Here is a 26,994-nt window from a genome sequence, read left to right on the forward strand (position 1 = left end):
AAAAAAAAAAAAAAAAAAAAAACCCTCTATAGTATAAAATGTTTCTGAGGCTTTAAAGAGCTCATGGGAATTATAAACTTATTTCACCTCAGATACTTAAAATACTTGCAGCATATTAGTAAACCATAAATACAGTTTGGGAAACACTACCTTGGGTAGGCAGTTAGTTGGACAGAGTCACAGAAAATAAAGAGAGTGTAAGACAAATGCGATAAAATGATCCCACCTAACAAAAGAATCATAACTGACTACAAGTTGTGACCATGAAGTCTCTTGAAGGAAAATAAGCTGTTAGAATAAGCTATCAAAATCAACAACAGCTGCCAGGTACAGTGGCTCACGCCTAGAATCCACTTGTGTGGATGTACTTCCCCAGCAAAGCCAGGTCCTGCCAGAGAAGATTTCCAGTGCCTCCCCGGGCAGTTCACATACACAGGCATATGCCCACATGCTCACCTACCCCGTAAATTGTATTCACCCCACACACACTGAGTGCCTCCATCACTGTACTCCCTTGCTCTCCACCCTCGAAGTAGGAAGAGAGTCAAGAATCAGACCTTTGGCCAGGCAGGGTGGCCAAGGCAGGAGAATCACTTGAGCCTAGACCAGCCTGGGCAACATAGCAGACTTGATCTCTATGGAAAAAAAAGACCAGCCTGAGCAACATAGCAGACTTGATCTCTATGAAAAAAATAATTAGCCAGGTGTAGTGATGCACACCTCTAGTCCCAGCTACTCAGGAGGCCAAGGTGGGAGGATCACTTGAGCCCAGGAGTTCAAGGATACAGTGAGCCATGCTCATGCCACTGCACTCCAGCCTGAACAACAGAGCAAGACCCTGTCACAGAAAAAGAACCAGACTTCTGGGAGCCTAGGGGACATACATACGTTTAATGAATGTGTACGTCCTCTCTCTGCTGAGCATGTGCATGGCTGTGTGAGCTAGAATCAGTTATTGGAGGAGCGCTGCCCTGCTGCTTTAGGACTGTCTAAATATGCAGCACAGCCAAGCTTCCTCACAAGCTCTCTTTTAAGGTTAGTCCAGGCCAATAACATAAATACTGTCCCCTTGAGGGTGGTATCTTTATTGCTACACACAGCCTGGACACTGATACATACAGCTATGGCAGTCGGGTATGGCGCACAAACTCCTCCTGCTGAGGAGGCAACAAGGTGTCTGGTCACTAAAGCTGGGTGGGATCCATACCCCTGACAGTATTCCAGTGTGTATGAAGCACTGCAGACTTGGGGTTTCTGATCTTAGGTGAGGCCTGACTCATATGGCTTAAATTTCTGTTCTACTTTTCCCCAACTTGAGATGACTTGAAAGACTTTCTGTCCCTTGCAACCAAAAACAGCCTAGTCCTTAAAAGTCATGCGTGGCCAGGCACAGTGGCTCACACCTGTAATCCTAGCACTTTGGGAGGCCAAGGCAGGAGGATCACGAGGTCAGGAGTTTGAGACCAGCCTGACCAACATGGTGAAACCCCATCTCTACTAAAAATACAAAAATTAGCAGGATGTGGTGGCACACACCTATAATCCCAGCTACTCAGGAGGCTGAGGCAGGAGAAGTGCTTGAACCCAGGAGGCAGAGGTTGCAATGAGCTGAGATCATGCCACTGCACTCTGGCCTGGGCAACAAAGCAAGACTCCATAGCAAAAAACTAAAAATAAGAAAGTAATGTATACAACTACTTTAAAATTAAGATATAACCCATGGCTTTGACTTCTGATGCAAAAACCCAAGACACATAGGCTATGAGGATTCTTCAACTACCAAATCATTTATGAATTAGAGGTCACATCATTTTGTAACCTAATCATATAAGGAAAATTTTCAGTTAAATATATTGCTCACGCTTGCTGACATACTGGCAAATTCTACCAATTAAAAATATGCCGTGCACAGTGGCTCACACCAGTAATCCCAGCACTCTGGGAAGCCGAGGCGGACAGATCACTTGAGGTCAGGAGATCGAGGCCAGCCTGGCCAACGTGGTGAAATCCTATCTCTACTAAAAATACAAAAATTAGCCAGGCGTGGTGGCACATGTCTGTAATCCTACTCAGGAGGCTGAGGCAGAAGAATCGCTTGAACTGGAGAGGTAAGTTTGCAGTGAACCGAGATTGTGCCATTGCACTCCAGCTTGGAAGACAGAGCAAGACTCTGTCTCAAAAAAAAAATAATAATAATAATAATAATAATTTTACACTGGCACAAACAGGCCACTTACCAAAAAAAGCATATTAACTGTACTCTCTGACCTAGTCACCTAATGTACGGCACAAAGTACATCTTACATTATTACTTGGCACACCAAGTTATCCATACAAATCACAATTCCAACCCAAACTCGAAGTTAGTAAATACATTTAGTATTTGAGCTTGAGTTATTTGTGTTCAAATGTTCATTAAATTGGCCTATGCAATCTTAACAACATTCTAACACATATTTAAATTCTCGTTTCTCCTCTATTATTTAAAACACACACACACACACACACACACAAACTATAACTCTGTTAAACAAGAAATCAAGCATAAGCCAACAGGCTCAGCAAAATCACGCTTAAATAGGACAAGGAAAGCTTCAACTTCATAATAATTATCAGGATACCAATCACTTAAATATGATTCAACAATCACTTAAATATGACTCAAGAGGAATTTCTGGTTTTAAAAAAAGAAATCCTGGGCCGGGCGCGGTGGCTCAAGCCTGTAATCCCAGCACTTTGGGAGGCCGAGGCGGGTGGATCACGAGGTCAAGAGATCGAGACCATCCTGGTCAACATGGTGAAACCCCGTCTCTACTAAAAATACAAAAAATTAGCTGGGCATGGTGGCGCGTGCCTGTAATCCCAGCTACTCAGGAGGCTGAGGCAGGAGAATTGCCTGAACCCAGAAGGAGGTTGATGAAGTGAGCCGAGATCGCGCCATTGCACTCCAGCCTGGGTAACAAGAGCGAAACTCCGTCCCAAAAAAAAAAAAAGAAGAAGAAGAAATCCTGTGATTAACTAGAGCACAGCATTATCAGAAACTGATTATGTAAAACAATAGTTTTCTTTTGGGATGTGTATGTGTGTGTAATGAAGTTCACAGCTAGGTTACACTAATGACTCACTTAAACATTTGAATTTTGTGCTATCTTAACCTTTAAATCAGCTGCAAAAGTAGCTGCCAAAAGTGGTTTAATAGGAAAGAATATTACTCCCAAAAGAACTTGGTATATACAACTTATTTTACTACTTAAATGTTTTTTTTAAATCATTGAGATTTGAAACTGATTTTTAAGTAATGAATACTTCCTAAATCTATTAATATTCAGCATATACAGGTTTTTAGAAGGGCACAGATTATATTATTACATGTGTGTTTTTATAGCACCTGGCACATTTCTGTTCAGTATCTGTTCAGCATTACACTTAATTATTGTAGGACCTGACAGTGTTTACGATCCTATTTTTTTCTTTTTTGAGACAGAGTCTTGCTCCGTCACCCAGGCTAGAGTGCAGTGGCACGATCTCAGCTCCCTGCAATCTCCACCTCTGGGTTCAAGCAATTCTTGTGCCTCAGCCACCGAAGTAGCTAAGATTACAAGCACATGCCACATCACCAGGTTAATTTTTGGTTTTAGGGTTTTTGTTTTCGTTTTGAGACAGAGTCTTGCTTTTGTCACCCAGGCTAGAGTGCAATGGTGTGATCTCGGCTCACTGCCACCTCTGCCTCCCAGGTTCAAGCAATTCTCCTGTCTCAGCCTTCCAAGTAGCTGGGACTACTGGTGCCTGCCACCAATCCCAGCTAATTTTTTTTTTTAATTTTTAGTAGAGACCGGGTTTCACCATATTGGTCAGGCTGGTCTCGAACTCCCAACCTCAGGTGATCCGCCACCTCGGCCTTCCAAAGTGCTGGGATTACAGGCATAAATCACTGCGCCCAGGCTACTGTCCTATTTTTTTAAAACTTTTTTTACTGACCAGTAAATCAAGGTTGAAAAGGTAACTGGTACATTTTATTTCTTGATTTGGATTACCTTTTTGTTGTAAATTGGTTCTCAGTTCCAGTTTCCTTGTGACAAAACAGTGATAGAGAATATATTGAACTGAAATTCCCTGAATCCATTCCCACTGAGAAAATAATACATTTGAACTGTTCACATTTCATTGTAAAAGATACACAACTTTAGAGATTACTCTTGAAGTTTTGAAAGTAAAGTGAATCAGAAGTCAGTCCTAGAAGCTGTCTGGAACAGATGTTTATCCTATACACCCAGTCCCCTTTACCACTGCAAACCTCTCTAATAGTTCATTACATTAGAACAACTGAGATAGAATAGGATTTGTGAAAATAAAAATCCTTTGAGACATTTGTTAAGCAGATTATCTCTGAAACTGCACCCAGTTTATAAGCCTGTGGGCAGCAATTTGACCCTCTTCTATGTTCATCTGTGTACGCCCTCATTTCACATTTTCTCTGGCTTCCAATTTTAATTTTTTTATCTAATCCATACAGTAAGTCACTCTATCAGATTTTACATTTATATGACTACTGAAAACACTACTGCAATGCGAGACTACTACATATGCAAAATTGCTGATTTTAGTGAGATTTCTCTCTCTCAACTCCTCCTCTACCCCTCTACCTGGGTTAAATCCCAAGAAAAACCTCTGTATAGTGCTACAATTTTACTTTCCCTAGGGTAGGTTTATTTGACTTATTAATGATACTAAAAACTTTTTTAAAAGACTGCTGGTGTATATAGTTTCCAACATTGAGAACAGAAATAAATCCTCTAATTATTTCAAGAGAAATTATATTTCTCATAAAAGATGAAAAGGTATCAATTCAAAGGAGTCCTGGGAAGTCATAGAGTGTAAATACTTCTGGTAACAGAACAAATTAATGTCGTGGTACAGCCAATAACATAATAATGCCTCAATGCATCCGTGTCTGTCAAAGGACATCTGTATTAGCAGCTCGGGGAAGTGGCATTTGCAGAAAGGCACAACAACTGCGCTTAAAAGAAAATCATTAAGCCTCAGCCATTAATCCCCTCCCCCTTCCTCTTCCTCTGGATCTTTACAAGCAATTAACCAGTAGAAGGTGCTATTCTGCAACCCACATGTATTCACACCAACCTCCATCCTTGGGCCACAACTGGGTTTACTCCAGGTGGACTCAGCCTATTCCCTGTCCAGGATTCAAAGGTGCCCCCAAACAGAAAACCAGATATTTTCCTACAACCCTTATTTACAAAAACAACATTGACAGCTCAACTGCCAGCAAACGTGACCACCAAACCATCACACCACTAACAACATGCAAACATCATCTTGCTAAATATTCACCCCAATACAATCTTTATCATATTAACCAATACAATCTATTTCTACCTAGAAAGACTCTGCTCACATTCACTACTAAGAGTCAAGTGAACAAACCACTGTTCCCAACAAAATCAGGGGCAATAAGAAATATGAAAGCAATGAGAGCTGAACATAAGGCCACAACATATAAAGAGAAATTTCATCTTTACATATACAAAAAAGAAAGAGCAGCAGAAATCAGGGCTGCAAAGGGAAGAAAGGGAGGCAGAGAGAAGAGGAGTCTCTGAACATGTTTTTGGGTGTCCTTTAGTTTCCAATGTACTCTTCTGCCTCACAAGGTTGCAAAAAGGCCAGGCATGAGATGGGTGGAAGAAAGCAGAAACAGAAAAGCACCCTCCCTTCCCCCATCTTCTCTCTTCTCTCCCAAAAAAGAGCTGTGTTTGTCTGTGCAAACCTAGTCCCAAATATGGGAGAGAGAGAATGAATGTGTGTATGGAAGAACAATGAGCCCTCAGCCTGGTATTGTGTGTGTGTGTATGTGTGTGTGTGTGTGTATGTGTGTGTGTGTCTGTCTGCCTCTACCTCTTTTCCCTTCGACCTCAACAACAACAGGGAGAGCTGGAAGCCAGCCTTCCACCCATCCTAGACCATCAAAATCAAAACTGGTTGATAATTTACAGTAGTATTAACTCAGCAAGCAAATCCATGGAACAAAATATCAACCCAAAGATGATTTTATTATTGTATAGATCCAGGCTCTCTCCCCTCCCCCAACAGACTGAGACTAAAGAGACCAGTGTACACTAGACAAAAAGGTCTCTCTTTAAATGGAAAGCAATTATGAAAACTGTTTCAAATCTTAGGTGCATTAATTCCTGCTACATTAAAATGCCTGTTTTGTAATTCACCAAGTTCACCCTCTTACTAGTTATCTTTTTTTGTGTTTAAAAAATTGCTTTGAAGAAGGCTATTTCAGGATTCATACAAAACTACTTTCTAAATGTACCTTAAAATAGCAACACATACTGAAACATTTAAAGCACCCAGTTTCTCAAGGACACATTTTGCTTAAATCAATGTTTGAAGTCTGTAATCCAGAAAAATTGTAAGCAAACCTTGGAAAAGAGACAGAGGAAAATGACAATTCAACAATGAATCATTTTGTTTTCCTTTTAACAACTTCTCAAGCAACGAGTTTCAAATGAAACCTGCAATACGTCCCCCCCACCAACAGACACACATACACACATCACCCCGTGTAAAACTACGAATCTTTCCATCACCTTAAAAATTAATAATAAATTGAAGCCACCCTCCTTCAGAGAGCAGAACTAAAACAGAATAGTAAGAATTCTATTCTGCTGCAAGTGACTCTGGGTTTCATAATTTTCTAATCACATACAGCTGAGAACCAGAGATTGGGAACACAAAGAGGAAATCTTCCCCCTAATGAGAAAATGATACTTTAATAAGAAAGTCCTCCCCCCAACACCCCCAAATCCACAAACATCCAAGAAATTTACAGTTTCAGTCCTTGACTTCCTTCCCTCCCAGTTTCAGCCAATAATTTAGTCACATGAAATAGTTCAACCTCAAACTACAACAAGAGCATGAATAAGAGGCCAAGGGAGAGCAGGGGTCAGAAGGCACGCAGGACGGTCACCTGGCCTGGACACGACCAAAGAAGTGTCCTGCCCTCGCCCAGCTCCCCTCGAGTTCGGCTTCGACCCCAGCCTTTTCTTCCTGCCTCCCCCCGGGCTAGTGACTGCTTTCACGGCCGACCCTCTCTGACCCACCAGGACGAGCGGCCAAAAAAGAAAGCACACGACCCGGCGCGGCCAAGTTGGAGACTTACCTTCCCCTAAAGCGCTACACCATCAATAGAGAGGTGTTCGCGGCCCAGCTCCGGGGAAAGTGGCGGGGATGGGGCGGGAGGCCGCGGGGAGGCTGCGGGGCCGCGGGGCGCAGGGCCGAGAGGGGCGGCCCGCGGGGAGGCGACGCGGAGGGACTGCGGGGGCTTCCCTGCCGTGACCTTTCCTGCGACTTGAAACTAGGCTCCCTGCTCCTCGGTAGGGCAGATCTCTCAGAAGCGAGAGCCCAGGATCATGTCTGGTTTTGTTTTCCGAGGGCGAGGGGGCTCCCTGAGGATAATGGTGATTTTTTTTTTTCCTCAACTAGGAGAGAAAATGAGGCAGAGACAATGTGGGGAGCTAGAGAGGGGAAGAGGAGCGGGGAGGAGGCGGGGACCGAGGCCTGGCGGGGCGAGCGTCTCGGGGCGTGCGGGAGGCTGAGGAGGATCCGGAGCGCGAGGGGCGGCTCGCGAGCGTCTGTGGGAGCAGCGGCACCTCCGCGATGGTGGCGGAGCCGCGGCGGAGCTGCTGCACCGACTCGCCACCCACTCCCCGCTCGGGCCCGGCCCACCTCGCAGTATCGCGCCTCCCCATTGGCTCAGCGCGGCGTGACGCGCCCAGGTGCCCGGCCAGTGGGAGGTGGAGGGCGGGCGGAGGAGGCGGGATCTTTTTCCTTTTTTTTTTTNTTGCCCACACCTACCTAGCTTCCCAAATCAGTGCTATCTAAATGCCTTTGTCCAAAAATGTATGGATCTCTGTCTTTTGCAGAGGGCTGCATGTGTGTTCTATAAGCTTCTTTTAGCTCAGAAGGAATACATATGTTGCTAGAACTTAGGAAGTTTCGGGTGACTTGAACACTGATCAAAAGTAGGCAAGATACAATCTTAGTTTTATGTATATGAAACTCAGTAAACTGAAATAATCACATAAAGCTATCTCCCATGAAAGCACATTCTAATTGAACATTTCAGGACTGGCTGAGAAGACATTGACCTGCGGGTCTAAATGTGGTTGACAGGGAGATGCAGCTAGCCATTTGAGGGCTTGGGGACCCTACACTCTCTTAGGTGTATACACATGACCTAAGAGATTTGTTTTTCTAAGCATCTCTTCTGACCTGAACTGTGAATTCTTTCTTTTCTTCCTTTTTATCTTCTTTCTTCCTTTTCATTTCTTATTTTTTTTTCTTTTTTTTTTTTTTTTTTTTCCTTTTTTTAATAAAATGAGCAGAGGAGAAGACGGGGGCGGGGGGGCGCCGATGCTTGACTACACCGCGGGCCGGGGCTCCAGGGCGCGCGCTGCAGGCGGCGGCGGCCCGGGGCGGTGGGCTGGGCCCCTGCTGGGGGCACGTCTTTGTGAGAGTGCGAGGCCAGCCCTCCTCCGCCGCCTGCTACGCTTCGGGACAGTCCCCCGCGCCCTCCCGGGCGGGGCCGGGCTAGCGGGGCTGGCAGGTCCTGAGTGGGGTGGGCGGGAGTCAGGTTGCTCCTGCTGTTACCCAGGTCTTAATTGGCCTTTTCAGTCATTAGGACTCAGATCCATGTTCCTGGGGGCTGCAGAGTGGGTGTAAACGACTGGCTTATGGACTCTCGAAATCGTAATGAGCAGCTCATAATATTTTTCAAATAGTGTACATGACAAAAGATGAATTAAGAAAGAGAAATAAAAGTGGTAAGTTGCACTGCTTATTTAAAAGGAATAAAAAGTGTCATCAAGGCATAAAAGAGAGACTGTACAGGTACAGAAGGGATTTTAGAAAGAGCAGTGTACAACTCTATAGGGTAAGTGTGAAAAAAATCTGAAAAAGAGGAAAAGGCCAAACATCACCTTTTTCTTTGAAGAATAAAGTATTGTATCCCACTTCCCAAAAGCCTGATAATCCCAGGGTCTATGATGCTGTAAAGGGAGTAGAGGCAGGCCAAATGATCATATTCTAGTTAATATCATTTATAGGATTGAGGGGTTTGGAAATTTCAATTATGATTAGTTTTTGAAATGCATGTCATGTTTATTGAGTTCTTTCACAGAGCCTGGCACGAATCCAGGGTGAATCATCAACCTATTGTTGGTTTGTTAATATTGCATAAAAGCTTATTCGTGTCCTTATACCATACATTCTTCCCGAAGGAGTTAAGGTCAGTATAAAATAGAATAAGGGACAGAAAACGTTGCACAAAATAATTCACTCATCTATTTCAAATAAATTGATAGTTTTCTCCTTGGAATATCTACTCAGATCACTATTTCCACATTCAGTGGTTTCTTTAAAGAATAATTTGGACTAACAGATACTATGGGACCACGGCCCAAGAGATCTAAAAAATAAAAGAAAAAAGAAAGAGATCCTTGCCATCACCTTTCTGAGTAACTTTCAGCAAAAAAAAATCCTCTTTGCTGGAATTATGAAATGGGGAACCTAGTTAATATCTCTTTATGTATCTGATAATGGAGAACTGAATTTTAAAACCTAATAAATTCAATAAAGTACTTCAACATTCTAGATATGGATAGGACTATTTTTCCTGTTAGGAAATGATGAGGGCTAAAGTATATCAGTTAGATGGCTTCAGTTTCCATCAAAATCTCTATCTACAGGAGCATTATTTCTTTTTTCTTCTTTTTTGAGACAGTCTCGCTCTGTTGCCCAGGGTGGAATGCAGTGGCGTGATATCAGCTCGCCGCAACTTCCACCTCCTGGGTTCGAGTAATTTTCCCTCGGCCTCCTGAGTACCTGGAATTACAGGTGTATGCCGCCATGCCCAGCTAATTTTTGTAATTTTAGTAGAGATGGGGTTTCACCATGTTACCCAGACTGGTCTCGAACTTACAGGACCGTTATTTCTAATAAAGGTTCAGCTCTGTGATGGACAGATGGACAATGCACAGCCATCCAGCAGGGAGAAGAAAGGCTCTCCACATTAGAAAATCACATTTACTATGGTGTTAGGGATTGGCTGTCGTTTTCATTTATCCATAAAAATGTAAATTTAGAAGTCTAGAAATGCCACATAATTACAAAGCATAATATATGGTATCAGACCACAAAATTAGCAAACTAAACCTATGTAACTGTAACAGTCCCATGCAAGAATTGTGGTCCAGCTGGAAAGTACTGGACCGCCTTCCAAGGATCCGAGAAGCTGATAATGTAGTAACATAATCTTCATAATAAGAACAACCATTAAACTTGATTGAAAGCTTATGATGTCCCCAGTGCCCTAAGAAACATGTTACATTCTTTAGCCTACTTTTTCTCCCCATGAAAAAATCATCTCCATTTTAAAAGTCAAGGAACTAGGGCTTAAAGAAGTTAAATAGCTGAAAAAATACCAAGTGGGATTTTTTTTCCCATTATTACATTTGTAAAAGTTTCCTTATTCTCTTTTCAGCAGTATTTTTTAAATGGGGTGAATAAAGTAGTTATTGAATCTGAAAACATCAAGGACTTTTGTTAGTTATTTTATGTATCTTTCTACAAGTAAGAAGTGTGTTTTTTTAAAAAATATATAGAGATCACATCAGAGCTGTATTAGAAGATGGGAAATGGGGATTATTTAATAAATGCTTTTGGGACAAGATAGCTATATGGGAAAACAAAAAACAACACACACACACACACAGATTCATATAGTCCTAACGCACACCACCCCCAAAGTCACAGGTGGATTTTTAAATTTTTTTTATTTAATTCTTTTTTTTTTTTGGAGCCCAGGAATTTGAGACTACTCATGGCAACATAGTGAGAACCCCACCTCTACAAAAAAAATTTTTTAATTAGTTAAGTGTGGGTTAGAGTGTCACGCGAGGAAGGCAGGGAGGGCGGAAAGAAGGGCTGGAGTCGTGTGTTTTGGCTGCACACGATCCTGTGTGCATCGGGAGGTGGTGCTGTGAACAGCCTAAAGGCTAGACTGTAAGAAAAGAAAACACAAGCCACGTTTCGAAGACCTGTATTACAGGTCCTTCATCGGTTTGTAAGACGTGCGTCCGAAACAGCTGCCAGTTTGGTTCTTGAAAGATCCCTGAATCGTGTGCAGTTACTTGGGTGAGGGGGTCAGGACCCTGTCTTGAGACAGGCGGAAGGAAAAAATCCAGTCACAATATTTTCTCCAGCAACAAATGAGATGTGGCCATCAGGGGAAAGTGAAGTTTACCAAATGGGCAATGTCGGTCAAAAGACAATGTGGCACAGAATATCAGTATTCCGGCCAGGCCCCAGAGATGTGGCATATCAGTATGTGAGAAAGGGGTCTCGAATTTATGTGGAAGGGAAAATAGACTATGGTGAATACATGGATAAAAATAATGTGAGGCGACAAGCAACAACAATGGTAGCTGATAATATTATATTTCTGGAATTGTGTTCGCAGCCGCCTCTCGCTCGCCGAGCTCCAGGGGGGTAAGTAAGGAGCTCTCCATACCATGGCTTGCACAAAGCAGACTGCCCGCAAATCTACCGGTGGTAAAGCACCCAGGAAGCAACTGGCTACAAAAGCCACTCGCAAGAGTGCGCCCTCTACTGGAGGGGTGAAGAAACCTCACCGTTAGAGGCCTGGTACTGTGGCACTCCGTGAAATTAGACGTTATCAGAAGTCCACTGAACTCCTGATTCGCAAACTTCCTTTCCAGCGTCTGGTGCGAGAAATTGCTCAGGACTTTAAAACAGATCTGTGCTTCCAGAGCGCAGCTATCGGTGCTTTGCAGGAGGCAAGTGAGGCCTATCTCGTTGACCTTTTTGAAGACACCAAACTTTGTGCTATCCATGCCAAACGTGTAACAATTATGCCAAAAGACATCCAGCTAGCACGCCGCATAGGTGGAGAGCATGCTTAAGCATCCACTATGATGGGAAACATTTCATTCTCAAAAAAAAAAAAAAATTTCTCTTCTTCCTGTTACTGGTAGTTCTGAATGTTACATAATTTTTTTTCCATGGGGTCAAAAGGTACCTAAGTATATGATTGCGAGTGGAAAAATAGGGGACAGAAATCAGGTATTGGCAGTTTTTCCGTTTTCATTTGTGTGTGAATTTTTAATATAAATGCGGAGACATAAAGCATTAATGCAAGTTAAAATGTTTCAGTGAACAAGTTTCAGTGGTTCAACTTTATAATAATTATAAATAAACCTGTTAAATTTTTCTGGACAATGCCAGCATTTGGATTTTTTTTAAAACAAGTAAATTTCTTACTGACGGCAACTAAATGGGTGTTGTTGCATTTTTATCATATAGTAGATTCCATCCATTCACTATACTTTTCTGAGTTGCCCTACATGCAAGTACATGTTTTTAATGTTGTCTGTCTTCTGTGCTGTTCCTGTACGTTTGCTATTAAAATACATTAAACTAAGAAAAAAAAATCCATCCATGCCTATCTTAATTAGTTTGGAAAAGATGGAGCATGGACCACTACCACCATTCTGCCCAGAATCATTTAGGGTAAACAGTGCTAATATCTAAAATGACGTGGCTGGATGCAGCGGCTCATGCCTGTAATACTAGCACTTTGGGAGGCTCACCTGAGCCCAGGAGTTCAAGGCTAGCCTGGGCATGTAGTAAGACCCTGGCTTCGCTATATGTAAAATTTTAAAAAAAGACAATAAAGTATATGAATGCAAAGAAAACTGTGATAACTAGACCAGCAATAAACAATAATAGTAAACAAAATAAAGGAATTTTCCAGGAAAACCAGGTGCTACTGTCACTCTAATTATAAGCCACATAGGCTAGATGGGTCTGATGCCACTATGTAAGGCTGATATATAAACCTAAGTCTAGATATGTTTAGGTAGATATCTATAGTCATATCATATCTTAGATATTTTACAGTTATAGTCCATTGAAAGTGGATAACATAGCAGAATAATTTTTACTTCTTTATGAAGGGGACTGACCTTTTACCATGGTAGTATAACAATTATTTTCTAGTAAAAAATTTGGAATACAAAAAGAGATGAAATTGACATAAGCCATCATAACAGCATTTCCCACATTTTTCCATATCAGAATATATGTACAACATGACAGTATCTTTGCCGCACGAAGCAGGAAACAGCTGAAGCTGCTCGTGGTTAGAGGCTGCCCTGTACCATGGGTTGGGGATTTGCACGTCGGCGAACATGTATTAATTCTGTTACTAGCATGCCAGCGGACATCAGCCAGGAAATTGACCCAAATTATGTAACACATTTGAGAGTGAGGAATACAAGATATCAGGAAAGGAATGATAATTCTTCCACTTAGAAAATGTATCACTATTATCTTTCAGAAAATATTTTGAAGATGGTAATAAACTGATACCACAAATTGTACTGAATATGAAAATATAAGTAATGAGACAAAAGTGTACAGAGGGTTCCATTTGCAAGTACTTGTCTGTAATATGCTCTTGTATCCTGTGCCACCACTTTTCACCACAAATGCACTGGTTCAGGATAAGAGCTACCAACTGTCTTTTAAATTTACATAAACTCTGCATGGCATATTTTTCTAGAAGGAAAAAAGAAGTATTGAGTTCTGTTACTTACGGCAGGTACTGAAACTTTTAGGGTAGGTCCAGATGTTTTTTATTTTTAATCACTCATTTCCTCCCAAGTTGACTTTTAAATCAAAATAGTTCTTTGAGAACTAAGTGTCCCCGCAAAACCATTCTTTGGTAAGAGACACCTGCCACCAGCATCACCCAGTATAGCTGGGTACATTGGTGCCCATCTAGAGATAACATTTCCCAGCCTCGTTTGCAGCCAGGTGTGGCCACCTAATGAAGAGGGACCCAAAGATGTAGGAGGCAGTTCAACTAACTTCCTGGTAACCTTCATAAAGACAAGGCTACTTGACTTGGCCTTCCTTTTCGTTTTTTCCTGCAGGCTAGAAATGGTGACAGCAAGACAACCTTAGAAATCATGTGTGTAACACAGCAGTGCTCTCCTGCCAGCTGCTGGTTGCTCATATCTGGACTGTTCTGAGGAGGAAATAAACATCGATCTTATTTCAGTCATTCTATTTGGGTGTCTCAACAGTTTAGTTGGTACCATAATTAATAAAACCTCCAACTACTAAAAAACACCTCTTAACCAAAAGCATCCAGAAAGATTTGGACAGATTTATAGTTGATCCTTATTTATAAATACAAGTATTTTACAAACACTAAATACTTAAAAGTGGAAATATAAACATAAAATAGTATTTTATACTAACAATTTATAAACAATATATTGTAATGCATTATAAACATAGATTATGTTAATATAAACAAACATAAAATGACATAATGATAACTATAACAAAGTTAACAGGGTAAGACTTGTGAGAGACAAAATGCACCAGACAAGGAGGTGATTTTATTCAAGCTATTGCAATAAAACATTCATTAATGAGGGCTGCCTCAAAGAAAAGGAAAGGGTCTGGATTTTTTGGTTTTGTTTTGTTTTGTTTTTTGAGCAAAGTCTCACTCTTTTGCCCCAGGCTGGAGTACAGTGGCGCAATCTCAGCTCACTGCAAGCTCCGCCTCCCGCGTTCAAGCGATTCTCCTGCCTCAGCCTTCCGAGGAGCTGGAATGACAGGCCCATGCTACCATGCCTGGCTAGTTTTTTGTGTTTTGGCCAGGCTGGTCTCAAACTGCTGACGTCAGGTGATCTGCCTGCATCGGCCTCTCAAAGTGCTGGGATTACAGGTGTGAGCCACCGCGCCTGGCCAGGGTCTGGAGTTTTATAGAGGCATGTAAACAAGGAAGCATCTGGGAGTCAGGAGGAAGGACTCTGATAGGTCTAATCTCAGAGATGGGTCTACTCCCAGAATACTGGAGAGCAAGATAGTCCTTTGTTGTTTTCCAGAACACAAAAGGGTGGGGGTAGGGAGTGAGAGTTGGAAAACTGAAGGATGGGGAGATTTTTCAGAGTACAACTAAGGGAAAGTTCAATATTGTCAGATCCTAATTAGAAAGGGGCAGTAAGGAACCCCTGAAAGGTTTTTAACAAGTGAGGCAATAAGGTCACCATTCTGTTTTAAAAAGAATTCTACCAGGAACGTAGAAGCAGGACTGAAGGGAGGAAAGGCTGAAGGCAGGGAGATGAAGGGGAAAACTACTCTACAGTCAACATGACTTCCAGTAAATTCAATTTTTCAGTTGGAATGGCTGGTACTGGTATAATAAATTTAAGTCAAGGTATCTCATAGTTGGTTATCCTGAATCCTAAGAGAAAGATCTGAGATGGAATTACATATTTATGAATAATCCATATATGCAAGATGAGATAATCCAAGGAGAGCACACACAGAGGAAAGAAGGCCAATGGCAGAATCCAGGGGATCACTAGCATTTAGGGAACTGGGAGAAGAAAAGCATTCAGCGGAGGAGAAGGAGGGTGGGCCAGAGGACGAGGTGAACTATGACGAGAATGTTGGCCTAGAAGCCAAAGGAGGCAACTCCTTCAGGAAGAGAGTGGCAAACAGTAATGCAGGTGTCAAAAGCAAGTCACGCACATTAAGGGGTAAAGGTGACTGCTGGATCTGGCAGGTGAGAGTCACTTGACATTCTGGCCTGAGCACTTTCGGTGAAGAAGTCTGGCTCACCGTATGTGGGAGGATAAATATTTACCTCTCAAATCTCAGCTCCAGACGAAAACAAAGGGCTGGTACAACAGTAAGGAAGGAAGGCAGGTATGATGGGAGGGTGTATTTTTCAGGATGGGAAAGGAGTAGAGAGGTTGGAAATAGCAGGGTGAGAAAGAACTGAGATGTTTTTCTTATGGTTACTTGTTTCTTATTTTGAGCATAAAGTCAAATCATACAAACATATTTCTACAAGGAGCTAGAACTCAAGTATGCAGCATGTTGCTATGACTTCATAAAAGTACAGAAATTGATGAATTCAGAATTCCATAAAAATTCTATCTTTTTTTTTTTTTTTTTTTTGAGACAGAGTTTTGCTCTTGTTGCCCAGGCTGGAAAGCAATGGTAGAATCTTGGCTCACTGCAACCTCCACCTCCTGGGTTCAAGTGATTCTCCTGCCTCAGTCTCCCGAGTAGCTGGGATCACAGGCGTGCACCACCATGCCCGGCTAATTTTGTATTGGTAGTTAAAGGCTGCCTAAGGGCACAAGGAGTAAAGTCTAAAAAAATGAAACAACAACCCAATTCTCTTTTAATAACAATATTACCTAAGGTCTTTATCATTATCTCAGTTTTTAAAAGACAATTTCACGGATTCCAACTAATCTGATCCTTACAAACTGCTATAAGACAAAGAAATAATATTAACTTTATTTTACAGCCAAGAAACCTGTAACAAGGAAATGGCACAATAGAGATGAGAATCCCAGAGTTCTTAACACTGAGTGTGGGGGACATTTTCCTCCAGTAAGTGTCATAGTCTCAAATTTTTTAAATCTTACCTTCGAAAAGTTGTTAACAAAGTCAGACCAAATATTCAGTATAATCTCTTCTCTAGGTTTAGGCTGTGAAGATTTTTTTATTCTGAATTCATTAAAGTGTCACCGTAATTTTTATTCTTAAAGAATAAACAACTCACTTAGGCCCACTGGTTCGTAAGTACAAAATATGTACTGATCACCCACTATAAGCAGAACAGTACGTACCTTGGCTATGATTTTAAGAATATGAAAGAAGAGGCTAAGGGACTTAAATTAGAGCTAAGGTTCTTAAATCAGTGAGGGAATTTGGTATATTTACTAAATTCTTATAATGCCAATAAATTTCCTACACTGCTCCTGAATGATGCACCATTGGAATCCCATATACAGTCTCTCTTAAATTAGGAAATTTAAAAAATGGCACAGGAAAAATATATTTCTACCTATTGGTTTTAGTTATGGAGTCAGTGGCTACACAATCAAACCCCAATAGTTGCATTCTAATATTTATACCAAACAGTTACTGTCTGTAAACAATGATATGTGAGGAGGCAGTGTGTTTCCTAAATGACTCAGGTCTTTATTACTAATGACACAATCACAAGCAGAAGAAAAACCAGATCTGAATTGCACAAGCATAGCCTGAGAGATAATAATACCACGGATATAAATTAGAGGCCTCCTCTAAATCAGATACTGTCATCAATCTCACATAGAGCTTCCTGCCCAGTAAAATCTTCCTTAATTGGTTTTCATTCTGTTGTTGTTATTGTTGAAAAACTGAAAGAGAGCGAGCCATCCCAGGCAGCATCATGGGAATTTCAGACACACACACACACACACACACACACACACACACACACACACACCCCTTTAACGCTCAATTGAGTGCATCTAGATTTCAAGGAAATACTAACAAGGAACACGTTGAGGGTATTTTCCACTGGTTTAAAAATAAAGCATTCTACCCTTTAAAAAAATAAATCCCCGAATTATAGAAACAGGAAGCAGCAGCTGGATTTATCATCCTTCATTTCCTCTGAGAGTCAGGGTAAGGAACTCCCCGTTGAGACAAAAGCCATGGAGAGGTTAGCCCCTCCTGCCTGAACCCACACATTCACATGCTGCTGCTGCTGGTCCAACATGGACAATGGTCAGCCACTTTAAACTTGCTTTGTCTTACAAAGCTTTGTGTGTCCAAGCCCTGCATTTTGATAAAATGAAAAATCTGACTAGCATTTAAACACACATACATAACTGGTCTTAGAAAGACCTCACTCTCATTTCTCATGAAGATGTCTCTTTTCCTGGGCTCACTCAGGAGGGCTTTAAGGGCCCGAGGACCTAAACACACAACAGAAGATGCAGCAGATTGAACAGAAGATAATGACAACACCCCTGAGGGACTCTGCAGCCTTGTTCTAGTGGCTGTACTGGAAGAAAGCAAAAGGGCTGACTGGGTTCTAGTCTTCTTGCAGCTATTTGTGATTATAGTTGAAATACTTAGTCCTGCTCAGCCTCAGCTCTTGTGTCTGTGAAATGACAATGAGGCCACCTATTTCACAAAGGTGTCATGAGAAGTGAGATGATGAATATGAAATGCTTTGTAAATTACACAGAAATAATAACAGACGAGAGTAACAGCAATCTACATACCTGCATAGGTGGCTTTGCCAGTTCCAACGCTCTCACAAATATTATCATTTAGGTTGGTCCTCAAAATGACACAGTTGTGTGGGTGATGATGACATCATCATTATCATCATCATTACTATTATGAATGTTTTATAAATGAGCTGCTGTAGAGGCATATAATGGGAAAATTATGTCCTAACTCCTTTGCAAGAATTCACATTATTTAAAAACCTTTGTGGCAACATGTGAGTGATACATACATGGCTGGGAGTTATGAAAGTCACTCACAATTCAGGGCTGCTACTCTAGACAAATCCCTTAACTTCTCCAGGCAACATGATTCATCTATTTGTCACTGGCTGGTGAAAGACAAACATAAATTAGACCTGGTTCCATCTCTAGAAAAAATCAGCTGGGGCAAGGCGGCTGATGATAGTGGTGGAAAGAAGTGACATATAAACACATTAATTACAAAACAGTGTTTACTTAAAATATGGAGTATGAACAAAATGCTGTGGGATCACAAAGCAGGAAATGACTAATGTAGGGGGGACTTATGAAAGAATTCCTCTAATTTGTTTGTAAACTGAGAAGAGAAGGAAATCAGACTACAAATTGATCCATGTCCCTTTAGAGGCTAAAACTCTGAGAAAATGCAGCTTAGAAAGGTTGACAGCAATCCCAATACACAGTACGATTCCTCTTCCTCATCTGCTCATAGCCAATACATGATTTAAAACAATGAGTAGCTGGGTGCTGTGGCTCATGCCTGTAAACCCAGCACTTTGGGAGGCCAAGGAGGGTGGCTTATCTGAGGTCAGGAATTTGAGACCAGCCTGATCAACATACATGGTGAAACCCTGTCTACTAAAAATACAAAATTAGCCAGGTGTGGTGGTGCATGCCTGTAATCCCAGCTACTTTAAAGGCTGAGGCAGGATAATCACTTGAACCCGGGAGGCAGAGGTAGCAGTGAGATGAGATTGCGCCATGGTACTCTAGTCTGGGCAACAACAGCGAAACTCCATCTCAAAACAACAACAACTTAGTTATCCAAAGTGCTAGAAAATTATACTTAAAAAACTATGAAAGATAATATTATCAGAATATTATTTAAATACAAGTCATACTTGTAAGTCTGTGGTAACTGGGTCTATATAACAAGGTTAGCCCCATGTGCGGTAATCATGACACTGGGTCCTAGAGCCACACTGTCTGAATTCAACTTTTGACTTTGTTGGAACCCGCTGGATGAATGTGGGCAATATACTTGATCTCTCTGTGCTTCTGTTTCCTCGCTTATTAACTGGTGGATGGTGGTAACAATAGTAGTAGTAGCAGTAGTAGTAATGGCCACCAATCTCATAGGATTCTTGTGAGGATTAAATGAGTTAATATTTACAAGGACTTAGGACAGTTCCTGGCACAAACTACAGGTTACTTAATTAGCTGCTGCACATTCCTGGCAGGTAGGAACAAAGGGGAGTGAAGGATGCAGGCACTCAGAATTAAGACACAGTGGAAGGCTGGGCACAATGGCTCACGCCTGAATCCCAGCACTTTGTGAGGCCTAGGTGGGTAGATCACCTGAGGTCAGGAGTTCAAGACCAGCCTGGCCAATATGGCAAAACCCGTCTCTACTAAAAATATAAAAATTAGCCAGTTATGATGGCCCATGCCTGTGATCCCAGCTACTCAGGTGGCTGAGTCAGGAGAATCGCTTCAACCTGGGAGGCGGAGGTTGCAATGAGCTGAGATCTCACCACTGTACTCCAGCCTGGACAACAGGGAAAGACTCACTCTCAAAAAAAAAAAAAAAGACACAGTGGAAGACAGGAAGCCCAGCACTTGAAAGATGAATGGGAAGCCCTTTGAGACCCTTTGTGTTCCAAATGTGATACATGACAATAGCCTTTCTGCATGAATAAATGCTGACAGGTTTGTTTGGAGAAGCTTGAGTTACCCGGTCTTATGTGTTTCTTATAAACATTTGAATTAAGATGAGCTAGGGTACATAATACAAATTCAGATTCCTGGCCTTCACCCAGACCTATTCCCTTTCTACATGAGCCCCCACAGACCTTCAGAAAATAGCTGTTGACAGGCTGGAATACAGTGAACAGGAAAAGCAAACTATATGCAGCCTGGGAGGCCTTGCCAGCAAGGCTGAGCTGAGATGACTCAGCAGGTTGGAGCTGTGACCCTTCACTTCTGGAGTCATTACTCCAGTTCTTATCCGGTGCCTACTGCAAATGCATGCACACAGGCTGGTCTTACTCCAGAGCCCATCTAAGAATAACATGGAGTGGCTAACACAACTTGGCACCACACACAGGCAGGTTTTTCCAAAGAATGCCAGTCCCAGGTCCTGGGTGACAACTGGCTCCCAAAAGTTCAGCTGAGAAAGCCAACACCAAGGACAGGCATCGTGAGCAAGCAGCAACCTGGCCATCATGGTCTACTTTTTTATAAAAGCCTTTTTTTGTTTTGTTTTGAGATGGAGTCTTGCTGTGTCACCCAGGCTGGAGCGCAGTGGCGTGATCTCAGCTCACTGCAATCTCTGTCTTCGGGTTCTAGCGATTCTACTGCCTCAGCCTCCCGAGTAGCTGGGACTACAGGTGCCCGCCGCCATGTCTAGCTAATTTTTCTATTTTGAGTAGACACAGGGTTTCACCATTTTGGCCAGGCTGGTCTAAAACTCCTGACCTTGTGATCCGCCCACCTCAGCCTCCCAAAGTGCTGAGATTACAGATGTGAGCCACTGCACCCTGCCAAAAGCTTGTTTTTTAGAAAGGGGAAAGATGGGGAAAGTAAAAAAGGCAGGGTCAGGGGTGGGATTATGGGGTTCTGTAAATACTATAAACCAATTTCCAAAGCTATGAAATTACTAACGGGGATAATGATGAATTTCCTTCAGTGATGACAGCAGCTCTACTTTTCTCCACTCTTCAGGAGCGGTGATGATGCTTGAGCTTCTGCTTGAGCTGACCGCTGCCGTACCGTATACTCTGCTTATACTGAGGGTAAAATTCACCTTTAGGCTACACTGTGTACAGTACTAGATGTTTAGTTCTGTTTCACATTTTATGAAGAGGAATCGTCCCTCTCATTTTTGCAGTCAAATAGGGATTTCTTTTTAAGCCTAAAAGTGATACTTGAAAGAAGCTTCAGATGTGGAAAGTAAACAGCAGTAGGACGGCAGTTAAAACAAGAGGAAACAATGTGGCTGCCCCATAAAAATGTGCTCCCACTTGCATTTAGAGCCTTCGCTAAAGCTGTGAAGGACAACTGTTCAAACACAGTTGTAGAAATGTCTTCTCTTCCTTCCCCATTCAATGTACCTGGTAAGCAGGGGCCAGGTCTCAGCTACCTTTGGAGACCCTACTGAAGCTGTTGAGGTAAGAGGACACTTACTATTCTCTTCATGTTACATCGCCAAGAGAGAATTCCTTACAATAATACACCAGGACTTCCTTGCTGCTCTCTCACTAATTCTTCCTCTTCATTCTCTTTGAGATTTGCCTGTCTGCAGAGGTCATGAATTCCGGCCTCCTCTCCTGCTGGGGGTAGCAGCTTTCCCCTGCAGGGTACCAGCTTCTGTTATCTTGCCAAGCCAAGAAAAGTTGGGTAGTTTTATCTAATTCAGGGATAAAATTTCAGGAGGCCCACTTGGCTGCAAACCCAAAGCCATATTCTCCAAAATGCATCAGTAATAAAGATGGTATTTTGCTATTTACCAGCCTGACTCCTTTATCTTTCTAACTGGAATGGAATCTGGGCATGGAAGAGGGGTTATTCACTTGGCTCCCTCAAGCTTCAATAGCGGAAAAGTTTCTTTGCTTTGTGTAGCTTACAGCTTTCAGTGAATATTTATTAAAGATATATGTGCAAAAATGTGGTGACAGGGAAACAAATCTGTTTGATTAGTTCATGAGTGAATATTTGACCATATCCCATCCCCCAAAATTCTTGGGAAGTAGTCCAAAGCATGATATCCAATTTCTGTGTGAATTCTTAGAAGGAAACAATTAACATATATTCAAAAGAGGAAGAGCTCTATTAAAATATTATTTATGTCTTAGCACATGGAAATAGGTTATTAACCCATGAAAAGTTTCTTCCAACTATTGTCTAAGCCAAATGACACAGGTGAAAACTTAGCTCTTAGGAGGCTTCTTTTACCTGTGCTGAAATAAATCTGAAGGGCACCATGACACTTCTTCCCAAGTTCTTTTTCATTTTTATGACCAACCATTTTAAACTATCAATCCTTTATAAAAGGGTTATTTAAAACCTCCAAAATCAAGTATATTTGCCTGCAACTAAAAAAGTCAGCTGTGTATAGAACTATAAAGGAAAGGATCCCAGATGGCTTACAAAGTGACTTTAACATGGTCATCATCTTAATTCATCCTCACAACCACACAACAATCCTGTAAAGCGAGTGTTATTAGCAACTTCAAGTTAGGGGAAAAAGTGTTCAAAAAGTTCAGCTCCAAGATTTCCCAATATTACCTAGCTATTAATAGTAGTGGCACTGGGACTCAAACTCGGGTCTTCTGATAATAAAACTGATATGCTTTCTACTAAGTCAGGACTCTGGACACTAAGGCATTCACACCCCTCCCTGCAGCTTTACAGTGTCTGGTCCTAATACCTGGGCAGTGCAGGAGTGGCCAACAGAGCTCCAGGTAAAGCATGTCAGCAAGAACCAAATGATAGAACCTGGAGCAGACAGAAGAACAAGTTAATTCACTGAGTTCAGATATCCCTGATCCTTCTCCTGTATTCCTGCAGTCCTTTTAAGTTAGAAAAGTGAATGAACTCATTTCATTTTATTTCCTTCCTTCCTTTCCCCTGGGCTGAACCAAAAAGGCACAGCCCAGGAACCAGACCAGTAGGCAGCTGATACTTCTAAAAAAACAGTTTCACATCTGTTAAACTACAGGATGCTCCATTAACTCCAAAAAGAGCCAGAAGGTCCAACTTTCTTGAATTCACCAGTGGTCAGATGGTCACTTACAGCTGCAATGAAAACTGCAACTGAGCCTAGGGACTTCCGAAGGAGCCAAACTAAGGGGGAAATGTTTTTAGCTTTGATAGAAGTATTGGGGATGGGTGAGGAAGATCCTTCCAGATAGTTCAGAAAGCTATCTCTACTTTTAGTGTTTTCATCTTGTCCCACCCACTTTAATTCTAATTCTTTAGGCCCTCACTTCTCTGGTTTGTCCTTGGAGTCACAGAAACCGGCTTAAATCCTGAGTAGGGGAAGGTTAGATGGTCTCAGGCTAACCTGGGGATTTCATGATGATAATTATTCTCAAAGGCAAAAACAATGACTTTTAGCAGCCTTCCAAGCCTCTAGAATCATTAAATAAAATGACATGTGAATATCAGATGGAAGAGGTATTAAGAGAATCTTTAAAATACATTTATGTTTTAGGAGAAATCAATTCAGAGCCAGCTATAAAGTTTCTGGGCTCAACTCAACACACCAGATTGAAATGTTCGTAAAATAAGAGATTCCTTTTTATGAATCACAGTTATTACTACAGTTATGAACATCAGCAAACACCCCGAAAAGTAAATATGGTAAAGCACCAGATATAATAATGTTTAACTTTCTGGAGGAAACTCTCATCCTTAAAATAAACCAACCAAGTCCACCAGAATCCTGAAAAGACATATTCCAATATGTGTAACCATGCTTGCCCACAGATTAAAGGAGATAAAATATCTAATACCACCCTTTCTGCTAATCCTGCCATTTCTCACAACAGTGAGAACAGTGTCACATGAGTGTAAATTACATGTTGCAATGTGATACCGTGTACCTCATTGAAAAGGCATCAGGACAGACAACTTTAATTTTGATCAAATACTAGGCAAACAAACAAAAAAAAGGTGATGAAGAGAATTAAACAGATGTTATTACAGAGAAAAGATAAGATATTACCTAATCTATTCAAGGTGAAGCATTTTCCGAAATTTCCTCACTAACAATTCAAACAACTTTCACTGTAAGAGAAAGAAACTGAAAATCAGTTCATCTACTCAAATGGAGAGCGCCACTACTTTCCCCACGCCGTCGCCAGCACTCTACACCACTCTACCCTCTCTGCCTTTGCACTCAGAGTACATACCGTGCAATGATTAAGAGAAGAGAAACAGGAGTCATACTGCCAGAGCCAAGAATCCTGGCTCTGCCATTTATTAGCTGTGTGATGTCAGGTGTGTTACCTAACACGTCTGTTCCCCTCTGTCTTTGTCAGTAAGAGGGAGACAACAGCACTCACTTCAGAGGTTGTGGTGGGGATTTAGTGAGCCCATACATGTCTGCACTTAACAGTGCCCAGTGCACATTAAGCAATCAATTTATTTAACTTCAAAGGCAATGACATGGGATTAACCAGACGATGAAAATAAGAAACTGGGGATTACTTAAGGACTGTGCAAAAGACAAATGTTCCCCCCTAGGCAACCAGACTAAACCCATTATAAAACATCCTTTTATTCTGTGGGCTCAGGGACTCAACTTGGTCATTCTTCTCAGTGGCTACAGCAGCTTATCTAAGTGGGCAGGCTCAAAGGACAAAAGGCAGGGCAGGAGAGAGATGAAGACAGAAAGAGAGAATGCTTGAGTCTGGGAGAAACTGGTTTGGGGCAGCTCTGAAAATGAGTAACAGCCAACAGTCCACAATCATGGGATTTAGGGCTTGGAAATAAATGGTAGCAGGCCATTCAGATATTCATATCAGGTTAGTATGGTTAAACTTTCCACCATCTTCTCTTCCAGGTCTCTTCTGCAGGAGCATCTTCCAGAGACTGCTCTGCACTCTTTCAAGTATGTATGGCCATTTCTGGTGCTTAATTGTTGTGGAGAAAACATGTGTCTCAATTATAAACTTTGGAGGAGGATGAGTGTGTCTCACGCCTTGTGCCTATCTTCTTGGCCTATCTCTGCCCCAGGGTCTAGCCCCCAGCATGGAGATGCTCACCTAGAAAGTACACAATCAAGGGCTGGACGCGGTGGCTCAAGTCTGTAATCCCAGCACTTTGGAAGGCCAAGGTGGGAGGATTACAAGGTCAAGAGATCAAGACCATCCTGGCCAACATGGTGAAACCCCATCTTTACTAAAAATACAAAAAATTAGCTGGGCGTGGTAGTGTGTGCCTGTAGTCCCAGCTACTCAGGAGGCTGAGGCAGGAGAATTGCCTGAACCTGGGAGGCGGAGGTTGCAGTGAGCCGAGATGATGCCACTGCACTCCAGCCTGGCACCTGGCAACAGAGCAAAAATTCTGTCTCGAAAAAAAAAACAAAAACAAAACAACACACACAATCAAATGGAACACTTGAGTGAGTTGTGTTATAGAGAAATGTGTTACTACACTAAAAGCAGCACACACAAGGCCGGTACAGAGAAAACGGCAGAGCAAAGCAGCATCTCCCTACCTCTGTGAGGCTTCAGTGGAAAGGCTGAGTCCAAGAAGTTTAGGAGGAGAAAAAAGATGACTTCAGAGGCAGAAAGTACTGGAAAAAAAAAAATTACAGTGTTCCTCCAAATAGAAGTCAAATTTAAATAATAAACCATAAAATAGATATAAGAAAAGTCCAGCAAAGGTCTGCTTTTTCTCATGAAAAAGCAGCAAATATCAAATTCTTAAAAAAAAAACAACCATATTTGAGTGGGGTATCTGCTTTTCAGGTGTCTCAAACACATGTTTAATCTGCCTATCTGGTAATCTAGCCCTGCTTGGGCACCAAAGTATTCCCTCTAGATACAGAGAGGCAGGCATGAAAGAACAGAGTTGGCAGGAGCAGGTCAGATGCAAAGGGAAGTACAAAGGAGACAGTGAGAGTGAAAGGGCGGGGCAGGGGCAGAGGTGAGGACAGCTGGGGATCAGGCAATGACGCAGTTAAAGTAAGGTGAGCAATTACAAATCCTGCCAGGTTCAATCCAGACAGAGCTTCAGAAACAATCTAAACCCAATCTTTTCCTTTCATCGGAGAGAAACTATCGTCCACTGATGATATACCCAAGGCCAGGCTGCCAGTTAGAGGGAGAGATGGACCTGAAAGCTGGCTTCCTGGCTGCCTCTTTAGAGCTCTTTCCACCCAGCATATCTCCTTTACACTTACAGAGCATGGGGAATCAGAGCTCAGACAAACAGGGGAGAACTCCAGCCGTGAAAGGCCCTGGAGGCTCTCTTGCCCAAATGCTGCCTGTTAACAAAGTCGGCAGAAGAGGCAAGAGAGAAGAGGTTGTCACTCTGTTTTTTATGAAGCCATTTTGTCTTCTGATAGGATTTGCTAGACTAGAGATGCATGGGGCACAGTCTGTTTCCCAGGGCAGAGGAAGCCTGGCTGGTATCTGGATGCTGTGGAGTACACTTGACAACCTACGGCAGGAAAGCCTACAGCACGAGAATTATGCACCCCTTACATTCCCTGACTCCTCTGGCCTCCATTCGCCATGGCAAATAACTGAAATCACCATTGGATACCTGGCTTTGTGGTTCCTGATTCCTACAATAGTACAGTTGTAAAGGAAACAGGGTGAGGATAAGACCAACGTAAACCAACAGAGACAGCTGCATTAACAATAGTCTTCACGAGATGCTGCTGTGGTTTTGCTGCCTAAAAATTGGGACAGAAAGAAAAATTAGTGTGAGGCTCAAGAGAAGCTTGTCTTCAGTGCTCTGTGTGGGCTGTGGACCAACTCTCAGTTTTCAGACCTCCTGAGCTACAAAGGCTTTATAAAATCAGCCTCCTTTCTCTGAAAGACACTTCCAGTAAGTACCACTATGCTTCGAT

General features: G+C 42.1%; 1 protein-coding gene and 1 pseudogene across 4 annotated transcripts in view; one reads left to right on the forward strand and one right to left on the reverse strand.

Moving 5' to 3' along the window:
- RERE (arginine-glutamic acid dipeptide repeats) overlaps positions 1–7,708 on the reverse strand; it is a 468,771-nt gene extending 461,063 nt beyond the window's left edge. For all 3 annotated transcript variants that reach the window (XM_017498335.2, XM_037727827.1, XM_017498331.2), the window contains exon 1: positions 7,184–7,708. The gene's annotated coding sequence lies outside the window, so the exon portion shown is untranslated. The remainder of the gene's footprint in view (positions 1–7,183) is intronic.
- A 3,886-nt stretch (positions 7,709–11,594) lies between these two features.
- On the forward strand, positions 11,595–12,321 carry LOC108282402 (annotated as a pseudogene). The gene has a single exon (XR_005195420.1). The product of XR_005195420.1 is annotated as a histone H3.3C-like (transcript).
- Positions 12,322–26,994: the final 14,673 nt, after the last annotated feature.

Source organism: Cebus imitator, unplaced genomic scaffold, assembly GCF_001604975.1.
Source record: "Cebus imitator isolate Cc_AM_T3 unplaced genomic scaffold, Cebus_imitator-1.0 Scaffold240, whole genome shotgun sequence".
In the NCBI taxonomy this organism is placed as follows: Eukaryota; Metazoa; Chordata; class Mammalia; order Primates; family Cebidae; genus Cebus; species Cebus imitator.